Consider the following 14,759-nt stretch of genomic DNA (forward strand, 5'->3'; position numbering starts at 1 on the left):
AATTTTAAGGAAGGGATTATGTTTGGAGGAGCTTGAACAAAGATGCAATAGGAAACCAAAAGAAGCTTTTGAATTGAAGGGTTATTTGATAAAATTTCTGATATAGGGTGAACTTTTAGTATAAAGAATGTAGGATTAGCTTAAGAAAGTTTTGTTATTCTGAGGCAATGCAGTATTTAACATATAGGAAAAAATGTAAAACACATACATGACAAGAATTCAGGTCTTGTCATCAACCTCTGTCCTCCTGGTACTAGTTCCAGTCAGACAGCTGCTTCCTCTATTGTCCACGTTGTACCCCCAACACACTTTGCTATTCTAAATGTTTAGAATGCTCTCTACTTCCTTATGTTTACGCAGAATTTATTTATTTATGAGCCCAACCCAGGTCTTACATCTATGATAGCTCAGAAGTTATTTACACTGTCATATAATGGCATTATGTATTTAAATCTCATTTTACCAACTAAGATGTTAAGCCATAGGGACCTTCTTAAATTTCTTGTATCCTCTTTAATGACTTCATGGGTCTAAACATCTAGTGAGCCCCCGTAAATATTTGTCAATTAAAAGAAATATTGGACTGATTGCCTAGAAATGGAAACTTAATGAATATAAAGGAAGGGGATCTCTCCCAAGACGAAACACTTTGTCTCACAAATTTGACGATAACTTGGGAGTACATTCAAATCTTTATGAAATGATAGAAAGTATTTTGTTAATCGTTCAGAAAACCATTGCTTGAGGACTTTTAGTTGTGACAGACATGAGAGAATCAATGCAGCTTCCAGAGAGGCTGACAAGGTAGTAATGGAAACAGGAGTATAGAGGACACCTCAGTGTTTTTGTATTTCAAAAGATAGCACTAGATAGCTAGAATAGCACTAGAGGAGATGTATGGAGTGGAAAGTCTAGTGACATGCTCCTAAGATGAGTGACTGCTTATCTTTGTATCATTGCACTCATTTATTGTTATAAGTCATGCTAGGAAGGGAGGAACTAGTTTCTTTTCTTTACTTGGAAAGCTGAATCTTTTTGTGGCTTGCCCAGGGTCACAAACCACTGAAAGAACAGAAAATCAAAAGTGGTCTTTTGTGCCACTGTCTGCAATGAATGACACTTCCATTTGTGCCTTCACATGGAGGTATAGTTAGTAATATAAGGGTAGAAAAAAGCATGCCTTTTGTAATTACATAATCCAATTGATTAACAACATAAACATTTTTGGTTTTTGGATTTTCATTTTTTTTTTAATAAATGTGTTCCTAAAGCTGAAATCATTTTTGCTTAAGTTGTGGCTGAAGTGTATTTTTTATAATCCAAATTATGAAGTACTAAAAAATAAGAGGATGTAATGGAAATGAAGACAGACCTTTAATATAAATGGTACAGTTTTCAAAAAATGTCCCTAGCTTAAAACAGAGTAACCGAAGATCTCTTAAAATGTATGAATACATTAATAATCTATATTTCATATTTTATATGTATAAATAACTGGGAATCTATAACTAGAATAAAGTGATTTAAAAACCAGATGAACTTGGATTATAACAAACAGGGCAAATAACTAGATATATAATATTTTAGATTGCTGATTTCTTTTCATTATAGTTATTATTTCTAGGGTCATCCTAAAGTAAAACATGTACCAAATTTATTCTTTCAGTACTTGTATTTGAATCATCTATAACCAATGACAGATTGTAAGGATTGCAAGAATTTGTTAAACTGGGCACCTGGGTGGCTCAGTCGGTTAAGTGACTGCCTTCGGCTCAGGTCATGATCCTGGAGTCCCGGGATCGAGTCCCACATCGGGCTCCCTGCTCGGCAGGGAGTCTGCTTCTCCCTCTGACCCTCTTCCCTCTCGTGCTCTCTCTCTCTCATTCTCTCTCTCTCAAATAAATAAATAAAATCTTTAAAAAAAAAGAATTTGTTAAAGTGAAGACAGAATTAACTAAGGAGAAAAGTCTTTTTCAAAGTGCTATTTAGAAAAAAAGTATAATTAAAAACAATGATAAACATAATTGTTATTTGTTTTATAGAAACTTTGTCCTTGATGTTCTGTTTCCTTTAGGGACTCAGTATATAAAGTGAAGAATTAAAATATAATGAATAAGAAATAAAATAGTCATTTCTTGAAGGACGTTTTTTGATATTTATATTTGCCTATAGATTTGATGTTTAATCAGAGAAAACCATGATGGTTTTAGCAAACAGTGATTAAATGCTATTAAATGAGAAAATCAGTAGTGAAGGTTTGTGTAAGATCAGATTTTATTAGCAGTGATTTCCATATGAATTCTGATGTGACAGAATGATTACATGAAACTTGCTCCATAGAATTTCCATTTCACATGATTTTACTCCTGATCTAATTTGTAGCCCACTTAGTCCATTTTTCAAATGCTGCAAGATGAGGCTTTCCAGGTGACATGAGTCTCTAGAAGGTATCGGACAGGGTTTGGGAGCCATGAAAAGTGAGGTCTAATATAGGTTGTTGTATTTGGTGATTAGCACAATATTGTTTACTGTGAAAACAGTTAAAATAATGTAAAAGAAACTAAGGAATTAGGACAATATAGTTTAAGTACCTGACATTAAGGTTTCCATTGCCAAGGAATGAATTTCAAAAGACATTGATCTTTTTTTTAAATTTTATTTTATTATGTTATGTTAGTCACCATACATTACATCATTAGTTTTTGATGTAGTGTTCCATGATTCATTGTTTGCGTATAACACCCAGTGCTCCATGCAGTACGTGCCCTCTTCAATACCCATCACCAGGCTAAGCCATCTCCCCACCCCCCTCCCCTCTAGAACCCTCAGTTTATTTCTGAGTCCATAGTCTCTCATGGTTTGTCTCCTCCGATTTCCCCCTCTTCATTTTTTCCTTCCTACTATCTTAAAAGAAACTGATCTTGAATAAACATATTGCCTGCTATGACATAACCACCAGCAAAACAACTAGATCAGGAATTAGGCTGCCCCCACCTAAGAAGTTCCCAGTTTTAGAAAGCCCCGAGTGACCAAGATAACTGACCTCTTGAGTAATCCCTTTCTCCACTCTAATTCCTGCTCTTATGCTTTATTATTTTTATTTTTTAAACATTTGTTTATTTTTCAAAATTTTTTGTTTTTTGTTTTTTTGATCATAGTTGACAGAGTGTTACATTAGTTTCAGGTGTACAACTTAGTGAATTGAGAAGTCTGTACATTATGCTATGTTCACCACAAGTGTAGCTACCAACTGTCTCATTATATCACTATTACAATATCATTGACTATATTCTTTGGTGTGCATTTTATTCCTGTGACTCATTCATTCCATAACTAGAAGCCTCTATCTCTTTTCCCCTTCACCCATTTTACCCAACTTCCCACTCATCTTCTCTCTGGTAGCCATCTGTTTGTTCTCTGCATTTATAGGTCTAATTCTGCTTTTTGTTTGTTTATTCATTTGTTTCGTCTCCTCCTTCTTTTTCTCTCCCCCCCTTATCATCATCATCATCATCATTCTTCTTCTTCTTCTTCTTCTTCTTCTTCTTCTTCTTCTTCTTCTTCTTCTTCTTCGTCTTCTTTTCCTCCACCTCCTCCGCCTTCTTCTTAGATTTCACTGGTATTTATATTTCTTAGGCTACTTATTTCACTTAGCATAATATCTTCTATGTGCATCCATGGCTCAAATAACACAATCTCATCCTTTTTATGGATGCATTATTCCTATGTACATGTGTGTATATATGATAGGTTATCTCCATGTTTGGCCATTGTAAATAATGCTGCAATAAACATAAGGGTACATATATCTTTTCAAATTAGTGTTTCATTTTCTTTGGGCAAATACCCAATAGGGGAATTAATGTATCATATGATATTTCTATTTTTAATTTTTAAGGAACCTCCATTCTGTTTTCCATAGTGGCTGTACCGATTTACTTCCCACGGTAGTGTACGAGGGTTCCTTTTTCTCCACATTTCTCCTCAACACTTGTTATTTCTTGTCATTTTGATTTTAGCTATTTTAACAGGTGTATGGTGACATCTTATTGTGGTTTTGATTTGCATTTTCCTGATGATTAATGATGTTGAACATCTTTTCATGTGTCTATCAGGAATCTACCACCATACATAAAAATAAACTCAAAATGGATTAAAAAGCTAAATATGAGACCTGAAACCATAAAAATCCTAGAACACAACACAGGCAGTAATTTCTCTGATATCGGCCTTAGCAAGGTTTTCTAGACTTATCTTCTAAAGCAGGAGAAAAAAAGAAAAAATAAACTACACCAAAATAAAGTTTTCACAGCAAAGAGACCATCAACAAAAGAAAAAGGCAACCTACTGAATGGGAGAAGATATCTGTAAATGATATATGTTATAAGGGATTAATATCCAAAATATATAAGGAACTTACACAACTCAACACCAAAAACGAACAACAAAAAAAACTGATTAAAAAATGGCCAGAGGATCAGCTCTGATGCTTTAAATTTGCCAATAAAGAGTGAACCCAGCACACTAGACAGTTCACCCTTGAAACCTAATAAAGACAGAGCCCAGGTCTGAGGGACGTGTCTGTGGCAGTTTGCTAAGTGTAATACCAGCCAAGCAAATGCCTGAGGCATGTCCAGCCTATAGCATTACTACCAGTAGACTGGGATTTACATAACACGTAGGCAGTAATTAGGTAAATGCAATCATTGTGTTCTGCTGGTTCCAAAGTTTATTTTTTTTATTTTTATTTTTTAAAGATTTTATTTATTTATCAGAGAGAGAGAGAGACAGAGGCAGGCAGAAGGAGAAGCAGGCTCCTTGCTCAGCAAGGAGCCCGATGTGGGACTTGATCCTAGGACCCTGGGATCATGACCTGAGCCGAAGGCAGACGCTTAACTGACTGAGCCACCCAGGCGTCCCTGGTTCCAAAGTTTAGAAATGAAATGTAAGAAAAGGTAGCTAGAGGGACAATGATGTCAAGGCAAATATTGTGACTGCTTACATTATCACTTTCATTTCACAGGGGTAGAGGTGTGGCCCTAACTATCTTTTTAATGGTCAAGAGGAAAGTAGCAATGTCAGATGCAAATTAGGATCATTCTATCCCTTAATATCTAGAGAAGATAAACTAAATCCAATACCATACTCCGTGGAAAATACAAAGTAATTTCTCAGGCGATTTACATTCTCATGTCACCTCTGGTTCTGAGTTTCTGCTTTGATTGTTTAAGTATACGGAGATCTCATTATCTTGCAAATGCTGCTCCTATCCCAGGATCTTTTCTTGTTTACACAAAATAAAATATTTCCTTATGGTCTTTGTGCCTGTAGGACACACAGTTTTGAAACTTATGTCTTGTAGCAATACAAATAACTTAAAATGGAGTATTTCATAGCCTAGCTTTTAAAAGGACAAAATTTGGTTTCTAATCTCTTTGTATTTCTCCATCTGACCCTCTAATTTTTCTTTTTTTTCTGTCACTAGATGAAAAACAAACAGAAAACAAAGAAAATAAATAAATTCCAACAATTTTTATTTATCTGTTTAAACAGAGTAACCCAGCCCTCTTTTAGTTTTGGTATTTCCTATGAGGTTCTAGTCTCTGACCTGAAGCCTGCCTTTTCATACACAAAAACTTCTGTTTTATAAACAAAGATAGTTCTTTCTTAGAAGAATCTGATACCAGGGGAGGAGGGTGGGGGGATGGTTTAGCCTGGTGATGGGTATTAAAGACGGCACATTCTGCGTGGAGCACTGGGTGTTATGCACAAACAATGAATCATGGAACACTACATCAAAAACTAATGATGTAATATATGGTGATTAACATAATTAAAAAATTAAATAAATAAATAAAAGTAAAAAAAAAAAAGAATCTGATACCAGGGGAAATATCAACTATCAAGTCCATAAAACTATTCTTACCACTAATTTTAGCCAGCCCTTCATACTGAATGATCATCTTCTGTCTTGAATTTTCAAGTGTCACATCTCACAACTAGAGGCACCACAGGTGGGCAAGTGATCCATAACTCCTTATCTTTCAAGCAATTTTTATTAAGTGCCATTATTTTACACGTTATATTCCCTGGGTAGACTGAAAACTACTTGAGGTCAAGAATCCAGCAATATTCATACATCAACATAAAGAGCACAATAGGGTAAACAAGTCAATATGCAATGGATATGCAAATATCATAATCAGGAAGGGAAGGCAGGAGTCATATAGTGGCCACATAACCGTCCTCTCTTTAGGACATGGACTGACTGTATCTCTTTCTATATATTACATCGCATGTATTACAGGAAGTGTGGCATAAACACCCACCTCATTTCCTCAGTCTGAGCAATTTACAACTTCCCTGAGTCAGCAGTTGCATTTCTCTTGTTGGCTCTAATATTCTGTTAGAACTCTAAGCAGACTTTTTCACTCTTCACTTATTTCATCCCCTAATCTGTGATTGGTCTTTTAAGTAGATTGAAATATATTGTAATGTACACAATTCGATTTTGGAGGAAAGGGACACCACAATTACAAGCAGGTAAATAATGTGAAATCAACCCAATACACTTGAAAAAGAGAAAGAATAACGTGTGTAGTGTTCTTGATTCTACGTGACTCTACATTTGATGAATTTATGCCCCAGTGTAATATGGGATTTCTGGTTCTCCTGTTTTATCAGTTCTCGTAGTTGCCTTTCACCTCCTTAATGTCAGCATTTCTCCAAATTAAGTGTAACTATGGTGTTAATCCAATGTTTATAAAAAGCTCATTGCTCTAAGGCATGTAACCCATGCATCACAGCATGCAGTGCAGATCATGTAGAGAAACCATCTGTGCAGAGATGGGTGTTTATTATATTGGTCATAAAAAGTTTGTATTTATTATGCATGAAATATTGAATAATTTGAAATGGATTTTAGATAAATACCTAAATACAAGAGAACTATCACATGGCATTGCGAAATAAAGAAATAGTGATTAGGTATAACAATAAGAGAAAAACAACTGTCTGTGTTGGTATCAAATATGGATTCCCTGAGAGATTTTCAAGTAGGATTCAAACCAAACACAATTTTTGCTTTGTGTATTGAATTTCCAGCAGAATCTCTAGGGTAAATATACACTTCAATGTAACACTATATTCCTCAATCTTTTTCTTAAAGATAGTCATTTTGAAGCTCTATGATAAAAAGTTTCTTCATGTTATGTTGTGTGTGTGTGTGTGTGTGTGTGTGTGTATGTCCACACATGGGTGGAGATGCATTTAATAACTATTTTAAACAAAACCCTTGTGAGTCAAAATCCTACCCATTTAAAACAGAAAATGTTTAGAGCAGGCTTATCTTCCTGTGTTTGTTTTAATAGTGATTCGATACTCATGCCTGGGAAACACTGATTTAGGGGATGCTTCTGATTTTGGTGGCAACAAGGGGTGAAGGGCTAGTGATTATTGAGTTTGGATAAAATACTGTTTTAAATGAAAACCAAGCTGTTTGGAGTGTAATAGGCCTGAAACCTATAACTCTGTTTATGATGAGAAAGAACCCAGCCACAACCACATTACCGTCCTCTAGCTTGCTGTAATATAATTATGGGGAGAGTGGTATTTTTAGTGAGTTAAGTAAATTTTTAGAGTGCCTTAGCACATATCTGATGTCTTGTACTGAAAAAACAAAGTGGTTTAAAAGAAAGATAAGGGTGATGGGCAACCAGACAGAGTTTGAATTTGCCTGGGGGTTATGGAAAGGAAGAAAGGATTCATTCTCCTTTATTTATATCACCACTGTTTATGTTCTGTCTCAGACATGATGTTAGTTTAATTTTGAGGTATTGTTAAATCTTAACATTGACATTGAGAACTGAGTCTATCCTCTTTCCCATAAGATATCATTATTCCTGGATGTCACACTTCTCTTCTCTTACTGCCACTGCTATGATTCCTCTCTGGTTGCCCAAGCTCAAAACTGAAACCTCTCATTCTCCTAGTCCCCATTCTCATCCACATCTCATTTATCAGTAGGTCTAAAAATTCCATGTCCATTTTAAATTTGGTCTGCCTCTCCACATCCTAAATAGCTGCCCATCTCTGTTAAGTTCCTAGCTACCATATACCAACTTATCTGCACCTCACTGTGCAGAGACTATCCTCAGGTTTCCTTCCAATTCATTTGCCAACTTTTGCTTGATGTATCATTCTCAGGATTTTCCATGATGTTCTGCTCTTCAAAACCAATAATAATTCTTAGTTGTTGTATGTCACATTTGCCTTCAAGACTCTTTTCAGTATAAGTTAGCCATCCTATTTTTTTCCTTTTTACTATGTGTGAAGTATCTCCCTTGTCACAGGGCAGCTTCCTCACCTCACCTGCAATAGAGCCTGTGCCATGCACCATATGTACCTTTAGGCAAATTAAGTTGAAGTAAAGTTCATGGAATTAACTTCTCAAATTGTTATGATCTCACAAAAGAGTGAAGAAGAGAGGGTTTACTCTAATCATGGCCTTCACTTTACTTTTTTTTAAGAACTTAAGCAATATTAGTTTTTATCTTCCTAGACTGAAGCATATTACTAATTTATTAAAATTTAACATTTCTTTCAACACGTTTCAATATTAATATTTCAGAATTTTTAAACTATTATCATTTATTCAACAAATATATATTGATTGCCTGTTATATGCCAGGTGCTTTATCTGAATATAAGTAGTACATATAGAGAAGCTTACATTTTAGAAGAAAACAAAAGTAGTTAAGCAAACAATCAAGATAATTTCAATAGAAATAAGTCCGAAGAGAGAGCAAAAGAAATGGATATAACAAAGAGCAGTAATGGTGGAGGAGAGAAGTGGATATCTTCAATGGAGTAGTCTATTAATTCCCCCTAAAGAGAGGACACTGACCTGATGTTCAAAAGGAGTCAACCTTACAGAGATCTGAAGAAAGTCCATACCAGACAAAGACAACAAACGTGTTATCCAACCTCACTGGCCTTCTCTCTCTTTCTGAACATGGCATAGAGATGAAAAGGAATTCCAAGACAGAGTCTTGAGACGTGCCAACATTCAGAATTTGATGGTATGCAAAGAGGAGGCAATGGGGAATAAGAAGGAGAGATAGCAAGACAGGAAGAACATCAGAGTAGTATGTAGTTACGGAGAGCACAGTCCAAAAATACCTCAAGAAAACAGGGAGTGTCCAATCATGTCATCTGCTGGTTAGAGGTGAGGAGAAACACAAACCAAAAGGAACATTGGATAGTACAACATGAATGTCACTGATGACTGACAAACAGAAGTTTCTCTGAATCAGAGAACATAAAGCGGGAAGATTAGAGGCTATAAGAAGGCTGAGACACTGGCTGTACACAACTTGATTTCCGTTTGGGACATTTTGCTGGTAAGGAGATAAAAGAATTTTCTTTCTTTTTTTTTTAAAGATTCTTTTTTTTTTTAAGATTTTATTTATTTATTCGAGAGAGAGAGAATGAGAGATAGAGAACACGAGAGGGAAGAGGGTCAGAGGGAGAAGCAGACTCCCTGCTGAGCAATGAGCCGATGTGGGACTCGATCCCGGGACTCCAGGATCATGACCTGAGCCGAAGGCAGTTGCTTAACCAACTGAGCCACCCAGGCGCCCGATAAAAGAATTTTCAAAGTAAATAATGTGGTCAAGAGAAACTTAAAACTAAAATAGATGATGTGCTATTGGGAATGACTCTGAAGACAGGGAAGAATTGGTGTTATAGAACAGAAACAATGTAATTGCATAACGAAGGTATTGAGTGTTCTAGAGGAGATGAAACCCAGAAATCAAGAAAATTGAAACTTGCAGCAGAGAACAAGAATAAAGGAATAATTATTCAGTACAGATGTAGGTTGTCAACTCACTTAATTGTAAGAAGATAAGGACTTTTCTAAATTTCTTTCTTTATATATATAGTGAAAAATGAGGCAAAATCATCAGCTGAGAGAATGTGTGGGGGATTGAATAACAGTTTGGTAAGGAATAGGTGGTATGAAATAGCCTTCTCAGAGATTGGGAAGAAAAGCTCACCAGACAAATATATATGTGGACTGCTGACAGTGTTGAGTGCTCATAAGAGATTCATGATTATGAATATCAAGTGAGACTAGCCAGCACTGTTGTGTCATTTTTCTTTGGAAATATTGACCTACAAGTGGGGTTGTGCACAGAGTTGAGATTTAAGACAGAGATAACAGAAGAGAGTTGTTTTTCTTGAAATATGCTATCCTGATGAATATAAAATATTCCAAATTCTAGAATCCCACATTTGATGTATTTTACATTTCAGTTCGAGTGATCATCCTCATATAGTTGCACTTATAACTCCAACAGACATCATTAAAAAATAATCTGATAAAGTCTGCAGGTAATTATTGAGGTCAGTCATTCAAATCATTTATGCACCAAGACACAATCTAAAGAAGCAACAGCGGGCACCTGGGGCCCTGGGTGGTTCAGTGGGTTAAGCATCTGCCTTCAGCTGAGGTCATGATCCCAGGGACCTGGGATCTAGCTCCGCATGGGGGCTCCCTGCTCAGTGTGGAGCCTGATTCTCCCTATCCCTCTGCTGCCCCCTGGCTTATGCTCTCTCTCTCTCTTTCTCTCTCTCAAATAAATAAATAAAACCTTAATAAAAAAATAAAGAAGCAAAAAATTCTCCAAAAGAGCCCACGATTTAAAAGGTATCATTTACTATAAATCATTTTAGTCTAAATTGTATTAATTTAATTTAATTTAATTTAATTTAAAGTGTGTAGGGAAAGGGGGGCCTGGGTGGGGCAGTCAGTTAAGCATCCAACTCTTGGCTTTAGTTCAGGTCATGATCTCAGGGACGTGAGGTCGAGTCCTGTGTCAGCTCCATGCTCAGCGCAGTCAGCTTCAGATTCTCTCTCCCTCTGCCCCTCCTCCTCATGCTCTCTCTCTCTCAAATAAATAAATAAATAAATAAATAAATAAATAAATAAATCTTTTAAAAAAATGTGCATAGAGCATACTTCGATCGTGTATCATTGATGCCATAATGGATTTCGTAATATGGGAACTTGTTGAAATAACTTCATCTTTTACAATAATGAGTTTCATTAAAGATATAGTATAAAAATCGTAAGATAAATAAAGCATATTTTAAAACTAAAATAGTGGTGATACAAGAGAGCAATTTTTAAATGACTTTAGCAATACAACTTTTAAATAAATACTATAGAAGAAACAAATTATTATTAGTACACAATTTTAAATTTGTGAAGAAAAAAATCCCAACTAAATATAGTATTTGAACTTGAAAAAAATTATTATGGGATTGATAAAAGATATGTTTCATGAAATCATAACCCTACTGCTGATACAGCATATCTTGTTTCCAAAACTGCATTTTGAATGAGCCTGAAGAATAGTTTCTAAGTGCATAAACAAATTGTTTTCACTGTTTGCTAATTTTCCTCTTGTGTTGTGGAGGAGAGTGACTTAGATAATTGATTTTCAATGCCAGAAGAGTTTGCCTGCTGGGCTCCAACAAAGAATTCAGTTAAACAAACCTAAAGAGCATGATTTCTAGCTGAAGATGGATTTTTATTTATCCCCTATATTTATCTTTTATTATTGATCTAATCTTTGTAAATCAAATCTTTACCTAAGGGCTACAGAGTTCTTGCACACTATGGAAATTCAACGTTCAACATGAAGTCAATTCTCAATTATTCAGTGGTTGGTTCTCCAGTCCAGTACAAGGATAATTCATGCCTCTGGCTGCTTCTCCTTCTCTCACTGCTTGCATTTTGGCTGCTTTGCTTACTGTGATTTTTCTCCCTTAAAGGATCCACAGTGATGCAATGCCAGGTGCTTCACTCTGACAACCCCACCTTCAAATTTTAAATTTCCAGCTTTTAACCAAATCAATATTTTGGTTAACAATTTTACCTTTGATGTCACATGCTTTCTCTGTCTCACTTAATTCCCAATTTATAGCCTGATGCAAATTAGCCACATGCCTGAATACAAGAACTAGATTGCTGTGTTTATAACTCCTGTGCTTGCCCTAGCATGGATACTATAGACTGTTAACAATTCCTTTCTTCTAGAATCTGCCACTTTTAGTAAATATTTTAGGACTGTTCTTTGTGAGTACCTCTATATTATTAGTTATTTTAGCAGCATATCCACCAGTTATTTGGTGAATGATATATATCACTAGAAAAATTAAAAGTTAAAATTCTTACACTATCCCATTCTACTGTTACTGGCAAACATTTATTTATTGGACTTTCTGAAATGCATAAAAATAGTAATATTTCATAGTTAATATTTAAACATGCTATTTCCTGTCTTCAATATATATAGTATATATAAGAACGAATATATATATATATATATATATTTAAGATATTATATATATATTTAGGAACTGAATTTAAAAAAAAAGTTTCTTGAAATCTATTAGGATGTCAAGTTCTGGAAGAATGAAGAAACCTATAGAAAATCTATCTGAAATTTTTCTCAATCATTTTCATCATCTTGACTCTACCATACCATTTTTGTCAGTCTAGAATTATCTTTTCATTCTGCCTCATTTTGCTTTTATCAGGCAAAATTTACTATACTTCTATCAAGCTTCAAAACTCACATTGTGTGTGACAACTTACTCTACCATTTCAAGAGATAAAAAATTCAGATCCATATTTTGTTTAAATGATGGGAGAAAGGCCAAATAATTTTATTTTATTTCAGGAGGAACTTGACTTAAGTCTGGTTTCTTTCCTGACCTTGAAATTTAATTCTTGGCCATTCGTAGTCATAATGTCAAAACAACCACATCAAGCTTCTCTTCAGACAAAACTATAGCCACATATATTTTATATACTTCATAGTTTCAATACCATGGCTACTTTATTATTTGTGATTTTTCAGATGAATTTATAGGCTTGGTATTATGGGTCCAACCCAAAGAGAAGACACCTTATGAAAAAAAGATCATGCCAGACTCATTTCTCTCCAAGGAGGCAGAATATATGTTTCCCTCATACTTTACAGAGATGCTTATTATTCTTTTGTTCAATTATTTAACTCCCACCCTTTTCCAGAAAACATAATGATTACTCCTCATAAATATGTTTTTTATTGGATCTGTTATTTATGCAGGCTCTCTAAATAATCTATGCACTATTAATTGCAGCTATTACTAAACAAATATGATAATTTTTTTGTTGTTATATACTTAGTCCTATTACTTAAGGGCACAGAATGAAAGGTAATTGAAGAACTGGCATGAATAAAGAGAAATATAGATGTGTTCAGAATTAAGAGAGAAAACATCAGAACAAAACACTTGGCAGAGCAAAAGTGAAACTCAGTCGACTTAGACAAATTGAAGGAGTTTTAGCTACATGCATTAATACTTCAACTGTTTTTACTATTCAACTGATTAATTCTGTAACTTCTGTATTTTTTAAAACTATTGTGTTGATGGTTACTTAGTTGGTCTATATGGAGAAAAAAATTGAATTGATTCATTGAACAAAGCATCATATTTGAGTTGTCCAGAGCAAAATGGGGACTATAAATATCTAAGGAATACAATAAAAAATGAATAGTAACATGAGTATTGCATATGTAAAAATTGTTGTCATATTTTATCTATGGATTTAGAGTGAGGAATGAGTGAATTAATTTAAAGACCAATTTAATTTCATCTAGTGAAAGGATTGGTTTAATTTGAATTTTTACATATTATTCATCTTGTAAAGAATGTATAATTTTTTTATGTTATAACATTGTATGGAAGGATTGAGTAAAAGTAAGTTTTAGATTCTACCAGATTCTAAAGGATATTAAGTTGGGTTAATGCTATTTGTTTTTTGTAGAAGCTCTATAGGATTATATGAAAGAAATTCCATGGAAATCCTATATTGAAAACACTGTTATAAATTGTACTTTCTAAACTTAAGTTGACGTATTACAATACACTTTTTTTACCTAAAAATGAAATATATGGCAAAAATTATAATCAAACTCTGCCTTTTAGTCAAACTCTTAATAAAGTAAGGAAGAGGGCTCAGAACAGCATTTCTTTTGAGATCAAATTTGCTGAGAACTATACCATCTTTGTATAACAATAGAACTCTTAAGTTCTTTTATTTATTTATTTATTTATATTTTATTTTATTATGTTATGTTAATCACCATACATTACATCATTAGTTTTGGATTGAACTCTTAAGTTCTAAAGTCTTGTAATTGGCTGCCAAATGTTCCTGTCGCTCCAAGGATTCAGCTTTATTTTTAACAATATTCCTAAGCAGGGAGCCTAGTATTTGTAACATTTTGATTAATTTCATCATCAGCTCTTAACTTAACTCCTAGTTAATTGTGCACTAACAATGCCAAGAAGCAGTAACAAGTTATAATGAAAGGCTTCTAGCAGACTGGGAATTTCTCCATGAAGGACGTGGTGTGGATGGATAAGATAGGGGAATGCTGTGGACCAATCAGAGTGCTGTTCCTCCCTGGAGCTAAGGCACTAATCCCCTCAGCCTTTTTTTTTTTTTTAAGTGTAATTTTTTGCACAGGAGATTTTATTTTATTTTTTTAAATTTGGTTCTAAGTGTTTTGCAAATGCCCAGAGAAAATAAAACTAAACTCCTTGCTAAAAATCAGAAAAAAGAAAAGAAAAAGAAAAAAAGAGAAGGAAAAAGGAAAAAAATGAATGGTTTAAGATTGATTGGATCCTTCAGTGGG

This window comes from Zalophus californianus, chromosome 1 (genome assembly GCF_009762305.2).
Source record: "Zalophus californianus isolate mZalCal1 chromosome 1, mZalCal1.pri.v2, whole genome shotgun sequence".
Classification (NCBI taxonomy): domain Eukaryota; kingdom Metazoa; phylum Chordata; class Mammalia; order Carnivora; family Otariidae; genus Zalophus; species Zalophus californianus.